This window comes from Cricetulus griseus, chromosome 3 (assembly GCF_003668045.3).
Source record: "Cricetulus griseus strain 17A/GY chromosome 3, alternate assembly CriGri-PICRH-1.0, whole genome shotgun sequence".
Lineage (NCBI taxonomy): Eukaryota > Metazoa > Chordata > Mammalia > Rodentia > Cricetidae > Cricetulus > Cricetulus griseus.
Window position 1 is genome coordinate 149016898 of NC_048596.1, and position 22793 is coordinate 149039690.

Here is a 22793-nt window from a genome sequence, read left to right on the forward strand (position 1 = left end):
CCTCGGCTCCCCCTTACACCACCTGAAGATGACTTGAACCTTAGTCCTATGGTGGTTCTTGTAGCTTTGCTGTTCAGACCAATAAAAGTGCCCAGGAGCCAGGTGGTGGTGGTGCACACCTTTAATCCCAGCACTCGGAAGGCAGAGGCAGGCGGATCTCTGTGAGTTCGAGACCAGCCTGGTCTATAAGAGCGAGTTCCAGGACAGCCTCCAAAGTCACAGAGAAACCCTGTCTCAAAAAACCAAAAAAAGAAAAAAAAAAAAGAAAAGAAAAAAGAAAAAAAAGAAAGTGCCCAGGAACACCAAGCAGCTGCTGCATGGGAAGTTCAATGGGCAAATGGGCTCTCTTACTTGAAATGTTCATGAAGGTGACCCTCACAATCATGGCTCTCCTTCACTCTGCTTTGAATTGCTGTGGGTTTTCATTGCAAGCCTGTCCCCAAAATGAAAGGGAGTTCATTAAATATTACTTAATCTAAGATCTCTGCTGATTTTTATCTGGGAAACACTTTTGATTATAAATCCTAAAGAGTTCCATGGTCTACTTTTTTGCCTCTGTAAGTTTTTTTTTTCCCTGAAAGGAAAGGTGTTCAGTTCCCGACACTTATATGGTAGCTCACAACCATCTGCAATCCCAGTTCTAAGGGAACCAATTCCATCTTCTAACCTCTGCGGGCACCAAGAACACATGTGCTGTACATGCATACATGTCAAAACACTCATACACATAAATAAAATCTAAAAAAGGAGATTATGACAGGGCTACAAATATGAAGAACTTGGAGGCTGGCAAAGAACTGGCATCCAGATCTTGTATGATACTTTTGTTGTTTTTAATTTGGCTAACTAACATTTTATGAAAGAAGAAAACACAAATAGAGATTACAAAGAATAGCTTTAAGGCTTTTTGTAGTTGATGCATCATTATAATTAAAATCTAGATCAAAAAACAAAACCTTGGTACTAGGCCAGAAACCCCCTCACTGTCACACACCACACTCAATGTCCTAGCATTTGAGTCAACTATTCATATCATGTTTATTTTAGTGACTGCTGAACTTCATATAAATTGAACCATACAGTAAGTAACCTTTAATAACTACTCTTTGTCTCAACATGTTTGTGAAATCTAACCACACTACTGTAAACAATTATGGTTTTTTCATCTTAACAACCTACATAACAACCTACAACATGATGGAGTGTTATTTTGTTTATCCTTTATATTGCTGATGGACAGGTAGGTTGTTTCCACATTTGAAAGTGCTTATGAACATTCTGGAGTATGTCTTCTGTTGTGTATTTTTGTTTTAGGAACAGGGTGTCAGGGCTGCTCCAAAGTTCATCTGAACTAGATGGATATATTGGAAGAACTGCAAGAGGTACCTGCCAGCTAGGTGTAGTGAAGATTAAACACAACTGTAATCCATTTGAAACTGCAAATCCCTAACAAGCCTCTCATATATGTTAGCTAGGACTACCCATGCTCCCCTGAACATACACATGCCCTTATAGCCACACAATGGTGGCTATAAGGCTGCTGCAATCCTTTAGAGTCTGAACCTACACTAACGAATGAGTAAGACAGCCTGACTCAAGCACATCCTACACTACTCTGCTCATGGGAAAAATGATTCTAGAAATTTGATCAAGCATGGCATGCACTTATTGTTGGGGACAGAGTAGGGAGGACACCAACTAGGTTTGTTGGGGTGGGAACCTTTTGAAAAGAATGTGCATGATTACCTCGTTCCAGCTTTCAGCTAGAGTGACAAATACCCTTCTTTATGTTTCTACTAGTCAGGACCCAGAATGGTGGAAGCAGGCTTCATTATCACCTAAGGATCTAGCAAGTAAAGGACAGACATATTCCCAAGAAAAAGATTTCTGCTTCTGTTGTACAGAAGGAAGAGAAGTACATTACTCTTTGGCCATTACAGAGATGCCCAGTAACATGGGCTTCATGCTTTGTGAGTAGGGAAGAGAGAACAAAGGAGTCATCTATCCTAATGATGGCTGTCAAGTGCATGTGGTCACCCTAAATTCTACTTAGTTTTACACTTTCCCTTCTTAAAAATGGACCACTTCAAAACTACTTATGTATCTTTTTAAAAACTACAGAACCCTGAGGTCTAGTCCATTTTTACACTCCCCCAGCATTTGCCTGGCTGTTTCCTGTGCATGTCCTCTGTTCTCCCTACTCCTGCAGTTTTATCTTTGAGACTTCCAAGCAAATTCCCCAACTCATCTGTGCACTTCATCTCCACTAGATGCTAATCAGCAGCAAGATTCATCTCTGTTGCATTCAGTTGTCATTCCTTCACAAGTGTTCCCACACTGAGATGCCCAATTCACCATGGCACAGATGAGGTCATTTCCACACACAAATGTCTATCCCAGGCACAGCAGGCAAACTCAGAGGATGCTTCTGAATGAGTTAACTAGAGGAATGAGTTCCAAAATAAGCCAGGACCTTGCCTTGTGTGACTCAATAAAGGCTCAAAGAGCATTTCATTTGTACCCAAACTGTTAAATGTTCTGTGATACACATCAAAATCCTTTTGATGAAGCAGGACTTGGATGAAAGAAGCTGGGCAGCTGTCGATCTGGTCCCTGCTTCAGCCATGACAAAAGAAGCCACATGTAAAAATCAAACCTTCTATTCAATGACTGCCTGTCTTTCACAGGATGAAGTCTCACAAACTTTGCTATTAGGAAGTTTTTTAAGAACTTGGTTCCAAGCAGAGGGTTCTGGATAAAAACAAGGGCATGGAGAGAATCAGACCTTTGCAACCACCTGGCTGGGGGGGGGGGGGCTTTGTGGCAGTAACTTACTCTCTTTATCTTTGTTCTCATCTGTGCAATGTGGGGCAATATAGCTACAATCTGTGAAGACAAACTTGTCCCTGGGGATAGTCTACTTCTGCGTATACTGACCACTAACCAAAAAACATCTTTAATTAAACAAAGAATCTGAGTCCATCTCTTGCTGATAATTTCCAAGCTAGGAGCAACCAGAGCAGCTATGTCTCATATAAACTGACTCCTCTGCTCTCTGTCTGGACATGAGGGTCATCAGGAGCACTGTTCTGTGTCAGAAGGAGCCACTAGAGGCTGGGGTAGGGCGATCAGAACAAAGCAAATTATTTCTCTAAGATACACTGATTAATTAATTAGGGCATAGCATTACAGATGTGTGTCTCAAAGTCCTACAATGACAGGAACATTTGGAGAGAGAAGAAATGTGTGCACTGAGGAATTTTTTCTCAGAATGCACAGCAAGCCAAGCACAGAGATGAATGTTAACAAACAACCTTATTGAAATGCAAGAGAAGGGTCCTGCAAAGTTGCCGCGGAGTAAGTCTAATAAATAGGAAGTAATTGCTCAATGTTCTTACTAAGTTGTAAAGTAACAAAGATGACTGAGATTCTCAGCCAGGTGTGGTACTCACCACTGTTGTAGAATAAAATGCAATGGACTGTAACCATTCTATCACAGTCTAAGAAGCCCTGTGAACCTCCTCTGTTTTATCTCAGTTGACTTCTCTGGTTGCAGGTTCCACTCTAGGCCAACGTAATACTGGCATTAAGTCACTTTGATCTTGTCTCCAGGTTCTACACATGGCTGGTTCCAGGTTGTTTATTAGATCTTGGCTGAAATGTCACTTTCACATAAAGTTCTATCCCTATCGTCATCTATGATAGATTCTGGTTAATTGCTTTAGATAGTAATCCTAATATGTTATTCCTTTCTCTTCCTACCTTGGCTCTCTCACAAGTGAAAAATGAAAACCTCAATAGATGTCTTACAACAGCACCAGTTATGATCCACTAAAGCTCTATGGCCCAGTTGTGGCTCTACTACCAATGGGCAAAGCAGTAGGAATTTTGAATAAACTCCGTAATACTCCTCACAGTGGGGATTAAGGAGAAAAAACCTTAAAAAATACTAGCATAGGCTATGGCACAGAGTTATTTAACATGCATGGGGGATGCTGGTAAGAATATTCAATACAGGTTTTTGACACATGAGCATGTACATTCATTTCCTTGTTGTGTTAGGTATTTTCTTATGTTCCTTACAAAAGAAGCTTATGGGAAGAAGGGTTATTTTGATTTATGGTTTAAGAGGGTATGGTGTATCATGGCAGGGGAGTGTGAAGTGGTTGGTCACAATATATTTATATTTAGGAAACAGACAGAGAAGAATGATTGTGCTTAGTTTGCTTTTTCCCTCCCTGTTCAGTCTGGATCCCCAGCCCTTTGAGATGTGCTGCCTGTAGTCAGGTTGAGTCTTACCACCTTGGTCAAACCCTCCTGGAACCATCATCATAAATACACCAAAAGATGTATTTTTCTAGGTGATTCCATATTTCATCAAGTTGATAATAAAGATGAACCTTCATATTTGCCCTAAATGAAAACAGGTGGCCACTGTTAACCCATCTGTGGCTAAGGTAACACACTCTACCTAATGAAAAGCCAGTATAAAGGAATGTCTGAACAGGTTATTAGCTATAATGGGAATGGTCCGCCAAACACCATAAAATAAATCCAGAGAATGTAGAAGACAGAAATAAGCCTTGAAATCAGAACAAAGAACCAGAAACTTCATCCAAATGAGCATTTGATGAGCTAGAAGGGGTCCAGGGGCCTCTCATATCTTACATGAAAGCTTCTTCATGCCCATATTCCTTCCCATCATGCAATTGACTAGCCATACAAGTATCTGTAGCTACATTCTGTCTATGCATAGGCTTCCCTGCCCAACAGTCTTTCAAACATCTTTATGTCCCCTTCCCCACAGACTTGTACTACTCAGCTTCTTCTTACTCACTGGCTCCTGTCCTAGAGCATTCTTGTACCTTGGAATTTTTTCTCTCACTTATCCCATTTTAAGAGCTTGCCAGCATTCCCTGCTCATCATCAAACCAACAGTACATACTTGAAAGACATTTGGGTTTTGAAATAGCTAGTGTCCATCATGAATGACTTCAGGAGCATGTGGATTGTATACATTTCCCTCTTTAGTGTTTCAGAAAGGTCTGGTAGACCTTGAACCTTTGGGTGTTGACACCAATCTGTGCTACTTGATTCTTTATGATCTGCAATTTCAGATCACATTGCCCTAGAAATCCTATATAAGAATGCATGGAAGAGAAGATATTGGTGCTTCAGTTTGATTGTACATGTGCATAGAACAGGATTTGACAGCTGTACCAACTCTTATGGGGCTTAGGGGTGAAAATGCATCCTCTTATTCAAAGGTACTGATTGACAGGTGTCCATATTCCAGGGCTTACTGTACATAGAAGGTAATTAAGGGCTAAATGAGGGCAAGAAGTTCCTGATAGCAATGTTTTAAGGCCAAATGAGATATACCATTCTTGTTCCCTTCCTCTGTATCTTGTGTGTGTATCTCTCCAATCAAGAGTACATTAGCTTCTTGTTATTTTATTATTTTGGAAAGTGTACATAGTTAATGGGATGGGGGTACCTGGTATTTACTGACCATCAATACTGGTTTTACATTAGTAGGTCTTATGTTACATGTACAGCAGCTTAGTTAGATCTCATAGCAGCCTAACACTGCATTATTATTCCCATTTATTAGATGGGTAAAGATAAGTGCCACAGACAGGATCCAAACTCAGTTCTGCCAGTTCCCACTGCTTTTGCTCTGCTGTAAACTGTTGTTGGACACTCTTGTTCTTAAAGGGCTAGCAAGGAGACACTTTTGGCTTTGGAAACCAAATGGTAGAAACTGGCACTCTCAAGTTCTGCCACCATGACCGCCAAAGCAGCCAAGGGGCAAACAGAAAATCAATTATATGGCAGGAATTTTATTTGAGTCTCATATAACTTCCATGTGTCACAAATCAGATTATTTTATTCCCCACCCGGAAATCTGAAAAGTAAAATCAATCTTTGTTTCAGGACACAAAATAGAGCAATTTTGGCCAACCCTTGCAGTCAGATATTCACTAAGAGACAGGAAACAATTTGGAGCATAGTTTTTACAACGTGTTTTCCTGGCCGCCCCAGCTTGATCCTGGGCTTCAGGAAGATGGGCTCTGTTTCTTATTTCTTTTGCACTGGGGCCAGAAAATAGCCAAGTCTATCTCCACCAAACTGGCTTTAATAAATATGGGTTCAGTAAGCAAAGCCTTCCTCACTAGAGCAGCCATGCAGGCTGAGAGATAGGGTATTTCTATTGAATAATTGCCTTTGCTGAGACTCCCTTCACTTGAAGCAGTCCCTTAGCACCCCAAGAATCAATTCAGGATCTGCAACCCCAATTTGATTTAAATACATCTGACTCACTGTGATGCAGCAGCGGAGGGAGGGCTCAAGGGGACAAGGATTGCTGTTTAAGTATAATGGTGGATGACAGGGAACAGCTCACAGTGTGACTGGTAGAGTGGGAGGCTGATCTTCCTCTTTATGACATCACAGGCATTCTAATTTGGGATCTGTGAGCCATGAGAAGCCCAGGAGAATAGGCTGGATACCACAAGAGGGGCAGAACCGCCTTCTGCTGGTTCCTTCCTATAGATCCTGTAGGGTTTCCCCGCTTACAGTATCTTGGCAGTCTGTGGCCAGGCTTCTCTTTCCACTTAAGAGTCCTCAGAACCTTGCAAGATGAGGGATACTGTGTACATCTCTTCTAAATGGGTGTTCATGAATTCAAGCAGCTGTGAGGTCCAAGAGCCCAGTGACAGCAAAAGAGGATTGTGTTAGTTACTCCCTGCTACTGTGACAAAACACTATTGGCCAAGGAAACTTATGGACAAAAGGATTTATTTGGCTTACATTTCCAATTGAGTAAAAGTCTGTCATGGCAGAGAAGCAAGGCAGCAAGCTGCTGGCATGGTGGAAGGAACCATATGCTGAAAGCTCAAACCTTGAACCACAGCCCAAAGCAGAGAAAAAGCACTGGGGATGACTTGAAAATTTTACATCTCAAAGTTGGTTGCTTAGTGACATACTTCCTCCAGCAAGGCTACAACCTCCTAAATTTGCTCAAACTGCCCCACTAATAGGGTAGCAAGTATTCAAACACCTGAGTCTATGGGAGACATTCTCATTTAAACTACAACAAGGGTGGAGGTGATAAAGAGAAGGGTAAAATGGAAAGAATGGTGCTGTCCTTATAATGAGGTTCTGGAACAAATGGGTGGTCCATGCATGTTTAGTAAATAGGAACCATATGCTATGTTCTGGAAATTACTTAGGAGTTGCAACTTAGAGGTTATGATTTAAGTCTCCTCAGGTGATTTCCTTATGTAGCTGTGATGTCCAGGGACTGTTGTAATTTAGAAGATGGTGCAATACTATCAAGACAGTCCATAGTAGTGCCAGGCATGGTGATGCACACCTTTAATCGCAGCAATTTTGAGGCAGAGGCAGGCAGAGATCTGTGAGTTCGAGGTCAGTCTTGTCTACAAAGCAAGCTCCAGGGGTTGTTATACACAGAAACCCTGTCTCAAAAAACAAAACAAATTAAAAAACAGCCCATAGTTATCTAACCTAGTTTACTGGGGAATGGGGCTGGACAAATTCCCAGAGCTACATAACCACTCTACCAAACTATGCTATGCATTGACAGCCTAAGACCTTACAAAAAAGGCTTAAACCCTGTCATTTACCAGCTCTGCTAACATGTGAAACCAATTAACCCCAGTGAGCCTCCATGAACTCCTCTGTAAAATGAGGATTAGATGAGCTAATGCACATGAAAGCATGCATCAAATCTAAGAGTTTAGTTCTGTGAACTTTGAAGGCCCCAAAGAAATCAGATGCCTCATCCCATCATAAATATATCTCTGTGATCTGAGAAAACCACACACTGAATGAATGCTGCCAATTTTCTCCATGGAGGGGAGTGTCCTGATCAATATAAAACCAAACAAACACAAAATAAAGGAATTTATGTATTATTGATTATAATTGGGATATATTCTTATAATATAAGAATAATTATAATTATTATATTATAATAACTTAGGAAAAACTGTAATACCAGTTAGTGAGAAATAAATGTATTATGGTCATCAAATGGAAAAACAATGCAGGATTAGAAAGAAAGATACATCTTCAATTGAATATAGAAAGATATCTACTATTTTATTATTAAAATAAATAGGGCATGTACCAGAAGAAGAAGAAGATGGAAGCAGATAATCTAAAGTCATGAATGTAATGTGGGAAATTACCAATACAGAACCAGGTAAAATTACAAGGGAATTTAATACGGAAAAGCCTTACTTACAGAGCGATCTAGCCAGCTGGTGGGGCAGCAGTAAGTACAGCAAGCCAAAGATGAAAATGAAAGCAGGCCATCCCTCACTCTTAAACTTTCCCTAGTAACACTGACCATGCCCTCACAGGCGTGGTCAGGCACACCTGTAACCAGCCCCTAAGCAGACATGGCTACACTTTCCCCTACATGAATGTCCAAGAAACTGTACATAGTTTTGTCAAGCATGTGAGAGAGAAAGTATGATTTGAGGTGTTATTGGTATGAATATTCCCACCATAGATTCTGAGCTACCAATACAATGTGACCAAAGATTGGAAGATGGCTATTACTCTTTTTTAGAGTTTTGGGGTTTTCTGTTTTGTTTTGTGTTTTTGGATAGAGAGTAGAGGACAAGAAGGGATGATTCTCAATGTGTAAACTTTCTCCTATGCAGGATGAATACATTTGAGGAGTGCCTGTGCTTAATAACTTCCATCACAAAACAAAGCATGCCATTTTGCTAGAATAAAATGAAGGTTGGGAATGTTGCTGTTACTCAATTGCAAGAGAACATGACGGTAACCTGTTGTTAATCGAGGATTTGATGATGACTCGTGACTCTTTCAGATGTAGAAAACAGGCTACTGCTTATGTCATATACCTCCATGGTACCTCCTACATCTCCCACGTTTTCGCAGCATTATTATGGCTTCTCTATCAAGGAGTTGTTGACTACATTCTGAATGTTTTTGTCTCCAAATTCAGAAGTTGAAAATCTAACCACCAGTTGTTACTGAGGCCTCTGGGAGGTAATAAGGGGGTAATTCTTCATTCTTTTTATGGGGTGGGGCACAGGTAGAAGGTGCCAGGCAAGAATCAGACAGCCTGTATCTGACATCCTGGCTTCTGGATGAAGAGAAATACATCTCTGTTGTTCACAGTATTACTACAGCAACGTAAATGCACCAGGGCAGCTTTAGTAACTCACAGTGGAGAAAAAGGGGTATAGAGAAGTGTCCTGGCTAGTCTCTGTCAGGCTGTACAAGGACTAACACAGAGGCCTGGAGGAGTCTTGATTTTGCATTTGGTTTCTTCTTGTTTCATCTTTCTGCTCAGCAGGTTGCAGTCTTGGGATTTAGTTAGCCAAAAGATAGGAAAACCTGAGACTCCAAGGCCAGAATCCACGCCCTCCCAATAGATCATGAATAAGGAAAAACAGTTCGGGAGATAAGAACTAGGGCTGGGGGTAGAGTGCACTGAAGCCAGACTCTGAAAGCCTTGAATTAAATGCACACTGTCTGAGGCCATGGCCCTGGGGAAGCAATGGTGAACTTTAGGAAAAGTGGCTTTTGCTCACAAGGGAAAATATCAAGATATCTTGTTATCTTTACAAGATGCTGCCAGGAAAACTCTTTAGTGGGCTGGTTTTAATTAGTGGCCTCCTGTGAGGTCTGGGGAGAGGGAGCTGCTCAATAGGGTGTTTCATAAGACCCAATGAAGCTGAAGTTTTGCAGCATGGTGGGTTAAGTCCTCTGGTCCAAATGATGGGTGCTTTGCATAGCATTTGCAGCTGTTTTGTCAGTGCTCTATTTTTGTGAATAGATGCCCACGACCATGGCAACTCTTTTAAAATAAAGCATTTAATTGGTGCCTGCTTACATTCAAATGTTTAGTCCTCAGCATGACAGGAAGCATGCAGACAGACATGGTGCTGAAGAGGTAGCTGATAGTTCTACATCCAGATCAGTAGGCAGCAGGAGAAGAGAGCTACACTGGTCCTGGCTTGAGCATTTGAAACCCCAAAGCCCACCCCCAGTGACACACTTCTTCCAAGTAGGCCACACCTCCTCCAACAAGGCCACACCTCCTAATTCCTGTCAAGTATTGCCACTCCCTAATGGCTACACATTTAAATATGGGAGGGCATTCCTATTCAAGCCACCTCAGGAGCCACAGCCTAGAGATGAAAACTTGGCTAAGGGACAAGGAAAAGGGACATTGGGTGCAATCAGGTTTTCTCAAGGATCAGGAAAGAAATGGTATCATTTCATACACACCCCTGCCCCAGTCTGATGGAAAGGGCTGAATTGACTGCTTAGTATTCAGACAGGAGATTTGTGGAGCTACCTGTCTCACTGCTAATCTGCCAAGTACCTCTGATGGCATGTGAGATTCCCATCCCTTACTCCATATTGCTGCACCAGGAGTCTTAGGCATCATTTATCCGGTGTTCAGTGTTTACCCTGGTACATTTCCCATTCATGCAATTCTTCCAGAAACCCTGTGAATCTATTAGAAAAGGAAAGTCAGCCAAAGAATTTTGCCCAAAGTTATTCAATGAGTCATGGACAGATGCAGCCATTGCTTGGGGTCTGCACAGCTCTGTTTGTACTGGGCACAGCAGTTCTTGGCAAGTTCTAGAACCAGCTGCATCTCACAGAGGAAAGAACTGGGGCTCACAGGCTGTGATATAACTGAGTAATCCTAGTAAGAGACAAGGGTGTGACTCCTTATATTCTTACTTAGATATTTGAGGGGTGGCCAGTTGGAAGTATAAGGAATATATATTATATATTCCATAAAATCCACAAGGAGAACTAAGGCCAGAGAAGGCTCTGCTTTGTGAGGCAGAAGAGGCAAGCTTTGGGAAAGGTCACAAACTTAGATAAATACTAAGTGGACAGAAGCAGATGTATGAGGGCACCACTAAGCATGCTTCCAGCTGGTTGTACAGAAACTGGAAGTAGGAGGCATTAGCTTGTTCATTCATAATTACCTCAGGATAGATAGACCCTGGGTATACTATGGCTTTGCATTGTTGTTACCTTGTTGGATATCAACAATATCTTTAGGACTCCTAGGTCCTAAAGAGGCCTTCACCTGGCCATTCCCAAGGAGAATGGGCCTGCATCACACAATACCCACCACAGACATTCACATGTAGTTGTTCTACATATGGAAACCTGAAACTCTAGAGACTTATTAAGTTTAAACTGGTTATTACTAGATGGCTTTGACAGACCCCATGCCTAAAGACCAAATGAAGGACAGAGTGTTTACAATTTCTGAAAATTTTCTCAAAAATGCCAATGCCCACTCATGGCATCTGGATAGGACATATCTATACTTCATACAATCATGAAGTTTATTGTCTTGAATACAGGCAAAGAAGCACCTGACGATATTATTGGTTGCTGCTGCTGCCACCCCTATGCTGAATGAATGAGTGATTAAACTGCATATAAGCCTACTTTTTCTGGATGTTACCTATTACAGAAATCATCCAATTACAATATTTCCTCAAAGTATGGAGACTAATAGAAGAGATAAGATGATATGAAGAGACATGCCTAAAGTTTTGAAATGCTGGATCTTGGCGGACAAGCCAAGTGTTAGGTGATAGCTATGTATATCTGCTGATCCCATGAAGTTGTTTGTTTCAGTTCTTTGGCAAGTTACCATCTGGGTTGATTTTCTTACTGTGCCATGGAATGTGTCATGCACAGTTCAGGGCTTGCTCCAGTCTCATAGGTGAGTCAGCCCTTGAATGTCCTAGTTTTCTCATTCTCAAGGTTAGGAGGTTTCCTGGAGAGTTCTTTCTCCCCTGAGAGCCAGACCTCCATCTGCCTGTTTCTAGCCTAATTCAGGAACTGAAAGAAACGGGACATAACTTCGTTTTCATTTGTTTTTAAGCAGACATCCTCTGGCTAACATGTCCTTCATCTTGGGACAACAGTTTCCTTGGATCCTTTGTTATGTTGCACAAATAAATCCCTGTTGAACTTGAAATGCTACTTAACGTCCTCCTGGTCTGCCTTTCCTTTCCCCACTCTCATCCAAGTGTTTTCATCTCCTCACTCCCTTTGCTGCTGTTTGCTTTTTAATATAGTCACCCATCAGCATGTAAACTGAAGTGAGATGAATTTTAATGAGCCTGTCAAATCCTGTTTGTTTGTTTCTTTTTTTGCTAACAGCTGAATGCTGAGTGAATGGCATCTTCTTGCACCAGAAGGTGATGCATGGACAGAGTAGTTGAGGATGTTCTGTCTCTGTACCAAGGATACTTACGGTGCCTTTAAATCCACCTGAACAGTTACATGGGCAAGAGTCTGTTCTCGGAACTGCCTGGTCACCTCATCTATAGCTGCCCTGGCTCAATGAGACATGGGCATGGATATAAGTTATAAAAGACTCTAGTAAGAGTCAGGTGTGGTGCTGACACCAGAAACGAGCATTTAGGAAGAGAGAACCTGAGGCAAGGGCATTGCTACCAAATGTGAGGACATCTGGGCTATAAGGTGAGTTCTGGACCAGCTCAGTCTATAGTGTTGAGACATAGCCTCAAATATCTCCGAGATGAAGCAGATTGGAAAGGAAACACAAACAAAAAGAGATGAAGCGGAAGCCTAGCCGGATCTTTCTAGGAGAATGGCACCATTAGAAGATAACCCTAGGTATCAACCAAAGTGAGATGACACATGCTGAGGTGCAGGGTAACAGACATGGTGGGAAGCAGGTGCATTTGAGCAGTATGGGTGAATAATACTGTCTAGACAGACAGACTTGTACTGAGGGGGAAGTGGAGCCAAAGCAAGTCCCTAAAATGCTCTGGTTAATAGGTACTTATTGTGGCACACACACAAATTTGCCTAGATTCCAACCAAAGGGAGTCTGGCCTCACAATGGTGAGTAAGCTTTGCTAAAAGCAGAGTTTTTAAAAAGTAAGGCTTAGGAGGCAGACCTTGCAGTTTAAATATCTCATGCTTTGTTTTTGGAGACTTTAAAAGTGGCAAAGTTGGGAAATTGATATAGGAACTAAAATAGGTGATTTCTCCTTTTAATTATAGCACGGAAAGCCAAGCTTTCCTAGACAGTGGGAAAAGGTACATATGTGTACAAATACAAAATGACTGACTTTGGTGCTTAAGACACTGTGATAAACAGCTTATTAGTTATGCACCCACCATTGTGGTGATATTTTGTTTGTGCTATAACACATAAAGCTTGCCAGAAGATCAGAGTGCAGAGCTAGTCACACTAATTAGCAATAGAGGCCAGGCAGTGTTGGCACTCCCAGAAATCGGGAGACAGATGCAGAGAAACCTTTGTTAGTTCAAGGCCATCCTGGGCTTCAGGAAAATTGATCCAGTCTAAAAAAGAAACAGAGCTCACACAAAGGCATGTGATCCTAGCACGGGATTACAAGCCTTTAATTCCAACTCTGGGGAGGTGGAGACAGGAGTAATATGGGCTCTTAAATAAGTTTCTTCCCAAGCAGGTAGTCTTCACAACACAAGCGTATCACTTTCCTGCTCCACATTGCAGAAAACTAATGAAGATGTCTAAGTAGCATGGCCAAGCCCATAGGAAGACTTTGTGGTCTATCTGTGGTTGCATCCCAAACATACTGGAGTTTTCCAGTAGCATCCTCAGGATACTTCACTGGAGGAGGCTCTCAGAGACTGGAGATGGCTGGATTTAGAGTTATCATTTCCCTCCTGAGAGTCTTCTAATTCCCCAAGAGATGGATGACTCATTGGCTAACTTGTGGCACACTCCTTGATCATAAAAAATCAAGTCCTAGTTGGGAAAGCTATGGCATCTTAATGATGTGTAAGTCCTTTTATAATGATTACCTGGTGTTACAGGCTTATTGAAAGAGACCTCACTGGGTTTTTCCCTAGCTGGCCTGCCCTTTCATGACCTTTCAGGGGTAAACTTACTGTCTCAACATACTAATAGGAATTGAGGAAGGTTAAGACACTTGTCTATTTTCATGCTATGAAGCATATGGAAAGGTGGGAGGAAGATGCTATCCTTGCCATAGTAATTCTCCATGGCTCTATACTTTTCTTATCTTTGAAAACTTAGATCAGTGACAAGTGCTTTTGTTTAATGAAGATAACCATGACCTGATATTGCATCATCAGTGGGCTGTAGTTTATCTCCACATAACATTTTCTATTAGCAAAGGTCTTGAGAAACAGAAAATTGCACAGCAGACTTTACCTGAACCTTCTCTTTTCCATCTAAAAATAGAGAGGTATCTATGTCTCTTTGATAGGTGCACCCATGAAAATCTGGCTGTTTCTGAAATCTAGATACATGAAATATTCTCACTGACCTGCTATGAGATCATACAGACTCCTACCCCAAATGCATTAAGAAAATAGAGCTCATGGATCTGGGGAGATGACTAAACCAAAAAAAGTGCTTGCTATGCAAGCCTGAGGACCTGAGTTAGGAACTCAGCTCCCATGTAAAAAGTTAGGTGTGTGCATGCTTGCGTGTGCACTCATGTGTGCAGGCAGCCTAGCCTAATCATTGAGCCCCAGGTCCTAATAAAAGACCCTGTCTCAAAAAACAAGATGGAAGGTACAACACTGGAGATTGATTTTTAGCATCTATCCACATTTGGCCTCTATACACTCTATACATATCTAGGAGCATCAATGTGCACATACATACATACAGGGGGGTGTATCTCAGTGTTCTTGCTGAAAGAGAGGGAATATATCCTATTTCATTATAGAAGGGCTTTGGATATTCTGCTTCAGAAACACCATAAAGGCTTCCTCTGGTGCAGTCTTGCCTCCTCCATAGACCTACTAGACACTTTAAAGGCAGAGACCAGTATACTTAATTTTAAAAGAGTATTTGTGGATTCTTCCTCCCCCCTCCACTGCCCTGACCTCTCCTGAGCCCTACTCCTGCCCAAGGTCCCCACCACCCCAGGATCTTCCTGGGCCTACACCTGCCCTACACCTGCATATTGTGGACTTGCCCAGACAGGGAGGACCTCCCTGAGTCTGGAAATACCTCATTCTTCCTTCCCCCTTTGTCCTGACCTCTGTTGAGTGAGACTACCAGGAGAGGTAAGATCACCCATAGCTGCAGACACTGAAGTCTTGGCCCCCACACAACACCGAGTGACAAGAGGAGATAGAGAGACCCCGCCTGTACCCACTGGAAGAAGAGATGGGAAGAAGGCAGAATAAGAACACACTCAACAGAAAGACCAATATGACACCACCAGAATCTAGGGACTTCACAAGATCTGAAAAGCACAACACAGAGGAAGAAGAAGAGACAGACTTAAAAGTCTACTTTATGAAGTTAACCAAGACCCTTAAAGAGGAAACAAGAAAATCACTTAAAGAAACAGAAGAAAACAACAAAAAATTAAGAAATAAGTAATTCTCTTAAAGAATCTAAAGAAAAAAAAAGAAGCAAACAAGTGAAGGAAGCACTCAAACAGTTCAAGGCATGAAAGCTGAAATAGAAACAATAAAGAAAACACAGAATGAGGGGATGCTGGAAATACAAAGGCTGGATGAATGATCAGGATCTAAGGATGTGAGTATAACCAATAGAATACAAGAGATGGAAGAGAGAATTTCAGTTGTTGAAGACTTGCTAGAGGATATACAGTCAACGATCAAAGAAAATCTCAAGTCCAAAACAACCTTAACACAAAATATCCAGGAAATATGGGACACCATGAAAATGCCAAACCTAAGAATGATAAATATAGAAGAAGGGGAATAAATACAGCTCAAAAGTACAGAAAACATATTCAACAAAATCATAAAAGAAAACTTCCCCAACCTAGAAAAGGATATGCCTATGAAAGTACAAGAAGCTTACAGAACACCAAACAGACTGTACCACAAAAAGAACTCCACTCGCCACATAATAATCAAAACACCAAACATACAGAATAAAGAGAAAATATTAAGAGAAGTAAAGGAAAAAGGTCATGTAACATATAAGGGTAGACGTATCAGAATCACACCTGACTTCTCAAAGGAAACTTTGAAAGTCAGAAGGTCCTGGATAGATGTCCTATAAACACTAAGGGGAACATGGATGCCAACCCAAACTACTGTGGCCAGCAAAGCTTTCCATCACTATATATGGAAAAAAACAAGATATTCCATGACAAAACCAGATTTAAACAATACATATCCACAAATACAGCACTACAGATGTTGACAGGGAAAATTCAATCCCAACAAAGATAACTACACACACAAAAACATAGGTAATAGATAATCCAACTATACCGAACAAGAAAAGAAACAGGAGGGCGAAATCCACACACATTGACACCACCAAGAATAAATCCAAAACAAACAAGAATCAACAATCAATGTACATTAATATCCCTCAATGTTAATGGTCTTAACCTGCCTATAAAAAGATACAGGTTAACAGAATAGATGTGAAGACAGAATCCATTCTTCTGCTATAGAAGAAACACACCTCAACTTCAGAGACAGGCATTACCTCAGAGTTAAGTGTTGGGAAAAGATTTCCAATCAAATGGACACAAGAAACAAGCTGGTGTAGCAATCCTAATATCTAACAAATTAGACTTTAAACTAAAAATCAATCAAAAGAGATGAAGGGCATTTCATACTCATCACAGGAAAAGACCATCAAGATGAAGTCTCAATCCTGAACGTCTATGCACCAATAGAAGGCACCCACATTTGTAAAAGAAACATTCTTAAAGCTCAAACCACACATAAAACCACACACACTTATAGTAGGAGACTTCAACAACCCACTTTCACCACTAGACAGGACCACCAGATAGAAACTTAACAAAGAAACATAGCATCTAACAGAAGTTATGACCCAATTGGACTTAACAGACATCTATAGACCATTCCATCCAAACACAAAAGAATATACCTTCTTCTCAGAGCCACATGAAACCTTCTCTAAAATTGACCACATATCTGGCAACATAGCAAACCTCCACAGATAGAAAAAAAATTGAAATAATCCACTGAATCTTATCAGACCACCAAGCTTTAAGATTAGAATTCAACAGCAATACAAATTGCAGAAAACCTACAAACTCATGGAAATTGAATAACACCCAGTTGAGCCATTCCTGGGTTGAGGAAGAAATAAAAATAGAAATTAAAGATTTCCTAGAATTTAATGAGAATGTATGTACAACATACCCAAACTTATAAGACACTCTGAAAGCAGTGCTAAGAGGAAAGTTCATAGCACTAAGTGCCCACATGAAGAAACTAGAGAATAGTCATACTAGAGAATTGACAGAACAACTAAAAGCGTTGGAACAAAAAGAAACAAACTCAACATGGAGGAGTAGATGCCAGCAAATAATCAAAATGAGGGCTAAAATTAATAAAGTAGAAACTAGTAAAACAACAAAGAATCAATGGAACAAAGAGTTGATTCTTTGAGAAGATCAACAAGATAGACAAACCTCTTTCCAAACTAACCAAAAGGCAGAGAGAGAAAACATGTTAATTAACATAATCAGAAATGAAAGGGGGGACATAGCAAAAGACACCGAGGAAATCCAAAGAATCATCAGGTCATACTTTCAAAACCTGTACTCCACAAAATTTCAAAGTCTAAACGTAATGGACAATTTTCTGGATAGATATCACTTGCCCAAATTAAACCAAGAACAGATAATCAGTTTAAATAGATCTATAACCCTAGTGAAATAGAAGCAGTCATCAAAAGCCTCCCAACCAAAAAATGCCCAGGGCCAGATGGCTTCACTGCAGAATTCTACCAGAAATTCAAACAAGAGCTAATACCTGTACTCCTCAAATTGTTCCACACAATAGAAGTAGGAGGGACATTGCCAAACTCTTTTTACAAGGCTACAATTACTTTGAAACCCAAGCCACACAAAAACACAACTGAAAAAGAGCACTAGAGACCAATATCCATCATGAAAATCGATGCAAAAATACTCAACAAAATATTGGCGAATTGAATGCAAGAAAACATCAGAAAAATCAACCACCACGATCAAGTAGCCTTCATCCCAGGGATACAAGGATGGTTCAACATACGAAAATCCATCAATGTGATCTACCATATAAACAAACTGAAAAAGAAAAAACACATGATCATCTCACTAGATGCTGAAAAAGCCTTTGACAAAACCAGCATCCCTTCATGATAAAGATCTTGGAGAGAACAGGAATAACAGGAACACATGTAAATATGATAATAGCAATTAATAGCAAACCAACAGCCAACATCAAACTAAATGGAGAGAAACTCAGTGATTCTTCTTAAATAAGGAACAAGACAAGGCTGTCCACTCTCTCCATATCTCTTCAATATTTTACTTGAAGTCCTAGCTAGAGCAGTAAGAAAAGAAAATGAGATAAGGGGATACAAATTGGAAAGGAAGAAGTCAAACTTTCCCTATTTGCAGATGAAATTTGTCTACATAAGTGACCCGAAAAACTCTATCAGTGAACTTCTACAGTTGATAAACACCTTCAGCAAAGTAGCAGGATACAAAATTAACTCAAAAAATCAATAGCCCTACTAGATACGGATGATAAACAGAATGAGAAAGAAACTAGAGAAACATCACCCTTGACAATATCTACCAACAACATGAAATATTTTGGGGTAACACTAACCAAACAGGTGAAAGATCTGTGTGACAAGAACTTCGAGGCAAAAAAAGAAAGTAAAGAAAATACCAGAAAATGGAAAATCTCCCATGCTCTTGGATAGGTAGGATCAATATAGTAAAAATGGTAATCTTGCCAAAAGCAATCAATAGATTCAACGCAATCCATTTCAAAATACCAATACAGTTTTTCACAGACCTTGAAAGAACCATATTCAACTTTATATGGAAAAACAAAACAAAACAAAACAAACCCATGATAGCAAAAACAACCCTGTAGGATAAAGGAACCTCTGGAGGCATCACCATCCCTGACTTCAAGTTCTATTATAGAGCCATAGTCCTGAAAACAGCTTGGTATTGGCACAAAAATAGACAGATGGACCAGTGGAATCAAATTGAAAACCCTGATATTAACCCACACACCTATGAACACCTGATTTTCGACAAAGATGCTAAATTCATACAATGGGAAAAAAGCATCTTCAACAAATGGTGCTGGCACAGCTGGATTCAGATATGCAGAAGATTGCAGATAGATCCATACCTGTCACCATGCACAAAACTTAAGTCCAAATGACTCAGAGACCTCAACATAAATCCAGCCACACTGAATCTTCTAGAAGAGAAAGTGGGAGATGCCATTGAATGTATTGGTACAGGAGACTGCTTCCTGAATATAACACCAGTAGCACAGACATTGAGATCTACAATTAATAAATGGGACCTCCTGAAACTGAGAAGCTTCTGTAAGGCAAAGGACACAGTCAATAAGACAAAACTACAGCCCACAGAATGGGAGAAGATCTTCACCAACCCCTCATCTGAGAGAGTGCTGATTTCCAAAATATACAATGAACTGAAGAAGCTAGACACCTAAACACCAATCAATGAAATTAAAAAGTGGGGCGCAGAATTAAATAGAAAATTCTCAACAGAAGAATCTAAAATGGCTAAAAGAAATTTAAGAGAGTGCTCAAAATCCTAAGCCATCAGAGAAATGCAACTCAAAACAATCCATCTTACACTGGCCAGGATGGCTAAAATAAAAAATACCAAGGATAATCTATGCTGGAGAGGATGTGAAGAAAAAGGAACACTCCTCCATTCCTGGTGGGAGTGCAAACTTTTAAGAGCTCTCTGGAAATTAGTATGGTGGTTTCTCAGGAAAATGTGAATCAGTCTACCTCAAGATCCAGCAATTCCCCTCTTGGACATATACCCAAATAATGCACGTTCATACAACAAGGACATAAGTTCAATCATATTTATAGCAGTGTTGTTTATAATAGCCAGAACCTGGAAGCAACCTATATTCCCCTCAACTGAAGAATGGATAGAGAAAATGTGATATATTTACACAATGGAGTACTACTCAGCAGAAAAAAGCAATGGAATCTTGAAATTTGCAGGCAAGTGGATGGAACTAGAAGAAATCATCCTGAATGAGGTAACACAGTCACAAAAAGACAAACATGGTATGTATTCACTCATATATGAATTTTAGACATAGTGCAAAGTATAACAGTCCTCTTCACCAAAGAAAGTAGGAAACAAGAAGGACTCTAGAGAAAAACGCATGGTCCTTGGAGAATGGGAATGGCCAGTATCTCCTAACCTATTTGGGAGCATGAGTTTAGGGGGAAGGAGCTGGGAGAATGTGAGGAGGAGAAGAGGAGGGGAGAGGAGGAAATAGAGGAGCTGAAAGGCTGAGTTGGGGAAAGAATAGAGGAGAGCAGAATGAGAGGTATCATAACAGAGGGAGCCATTATAGGTCCGAGGAGAGATCTGGCCCTAGGGAGATTTCCATTGATTTACAAGGATGACACCAACTGAAAATCTAGGCAATGGTGGAGAGGCTACCCTCAATGCCCTTCCCCTATAATGAGACTGATGACTACTTTATATGCTATCCTAGAGTCCTCATCCAGGGGCTGATGGAAGCAGAGGCAGACACCCACAGCTATACACTGAACTGAACTCTGGAACCCAGTTGCAGAGAGGGAGAAGTGAAGATCAAAGGGGTATGGACCAGGCTGGTGAAACCCACAGTAAGAGCTGACCTGAACAAGGGGAGCACATGGACCCTAGACTTCTGATCCAGACTCCTGAAAGTGGATATCAACGAGGAGGCCTTGGAACCCTATGGGGCCTCTGGTAGTGGATCAGTATTTTTCCCTGGTCTAAGAAGGTACTTTGAGATCCCATCCCACATGAAGGGTTGGGTGTTTGGGGGTCGGGTGGAGAAGGAGAAGGGATCAACATGTGAAATTATAATTTTGTAAAAATTAAATAAAACAGAAAAAAATTAAATAAAACAGAAAAAAGTCCATCAATCTGCATGCTGCCCACTCGTTCTGAGCCTGATTCCAGGACACCGGGTCCTCAGGAGACTTGCTGGCCTGAATCAAGAGGAGCAGAGCCTGAACCTGTGGGCCACTGCAGGAGAGGTACCTCCTGCTGTGAGCCTATTGTCTGTGGTTCTTAGGATTGTTTGCTTATGCTTGACATAAGTGTGAAGTAAAACTTATATACCTAAAACCAACTGGCTGAGTTTGTCATTCCTCCCAGGTCAAAACCTGGTAAGGGCTCGAGACACCTAGGCTATGTATTAAGTCTCTTGTCTCAAAAATTTAAAATCAAATCCAAACAAAAAGTATTTGATCATGAAGCCATTCAAGTTTGAGACAAAAAGGTTAGTAGCTAACCTTGCAGGCATAATTAATGTTGCACTCTTTAAATCACTATTAATTTTCTCTAGAACAGATAAAACATAGCATGAGGATCCTATAATATTAACCCAAGTTGGCACCTACATCAACATCTGACCAACACCTACCAGGTAAGAAGATGGTCTTGCCTATTACTGAAATTTAGAAATTTCTAGTCTGGGGCTACTCTGGTCCTCCTTACCTCCACTTCCTCATCATTCACCTTCTCAGAGTCCTCAGATTCCTCTATTATCTACAAACTACAGGGTAATGCCCAGTTCAGCAGGAAAGGACAAGCTCTGGGTCTGTGAGGGGGTGTTGAGCATGAATAAATTCAGCTGCAATAATGGTTATGTCTAGGAGGCAAGTGAAGCACAGTAGACCTGATGACCTGGAAACTGTCAGCAATGGAGTGTCACTCTTCTCCAAGGATAGCCTTCAACATAGGCTCCCTTTCTGGACATCTGGCTGTTCAGGACACTGATGCTTGACTTTCCTTGTCTTATAGTTATAATGCCTACTCTGTGTATTGATTTCAGGTTTGTTTCAATAGTCATGGAAACTAAAGGTCAAACTGTACTTCATTAGGGTTCATTTCTGAACTTCCACCTTCAGATGTTTGGTCACATGCTTCTTCCTTTGGATCCAGGGACCCCATGTTCAACTCTGAATTCTGTGGAGCTGGATCATTAGGTCTCATGGTTGATTTTCTGTCTTTTTTTCCCTTCTAGAACCTGAGGTCAGACTCTAGGATCTGTCTATGAAGCATCTTCAGGTGGTGCAGTTCCTAGACATCTAACCTAACTCAGCATAGCTGTGGTTCTCAAAAGAACAAGCCCATTTTGTGGTTTTATTGTGGAATATTATTTTAACTATGTAAAGACATGCTACATTTATGCTGCATTTGTTCAACTATATAAAGATGTGTTACATTTGTTTATGCTGTATTTGCTTGCTTAACAATATAAAGATGCTTTACCTACCTCATTGGTCTAATCAAAAGGTGAATGGCCAATAGCTAGGCAGAGGAGGGATAGGCCGGGCTGGTGAGCAGAGACAATAAGTAGGGGGAGGAAACTAGGCTCTAGAGAAGAGAGAACAAGGCATCTGCCAGCCAGACAGACATGGAAAAAGCAAGAAAAGTAGGATATACTGAATGAAAGAAAGGTAAAAAGCCCCAAGGAAAAATGTAAATAAAGGGAAACTGGTTAAGTTGTAAGAGCTAGTGGGACAATTGTAAGATAAGGCCAAAAGATCATAACTAAGAATAAGAATTTGCTTCATGATTGATAGTTCAAGAAAGCCTGTTACAGAACTTGAGCCCCAAGTTTTAATTCTGAAAAAAAAAAAAAAAAACAGAAAGAAACAGTGAATACATCTTTTGAAAGTAAGCATCATATCAATAGCA

At 40.7% G+C, this 22793-nt stretch overlaps 1 protein-coding gene across 16 annotated transcripts in view; it reads right to left on the reverse strand.

Annotated features, from left to right (window-relative positions):
- The window catches only part of Large1 (LARGE xylosyl- and glucuronyltransferase 1), a 520809-nt gene that overhangs the window by 100881 nt on the left and 397135 nt on the right, over positions 1–22793 (reverse strand). The window lies entirely within an intron of this gene.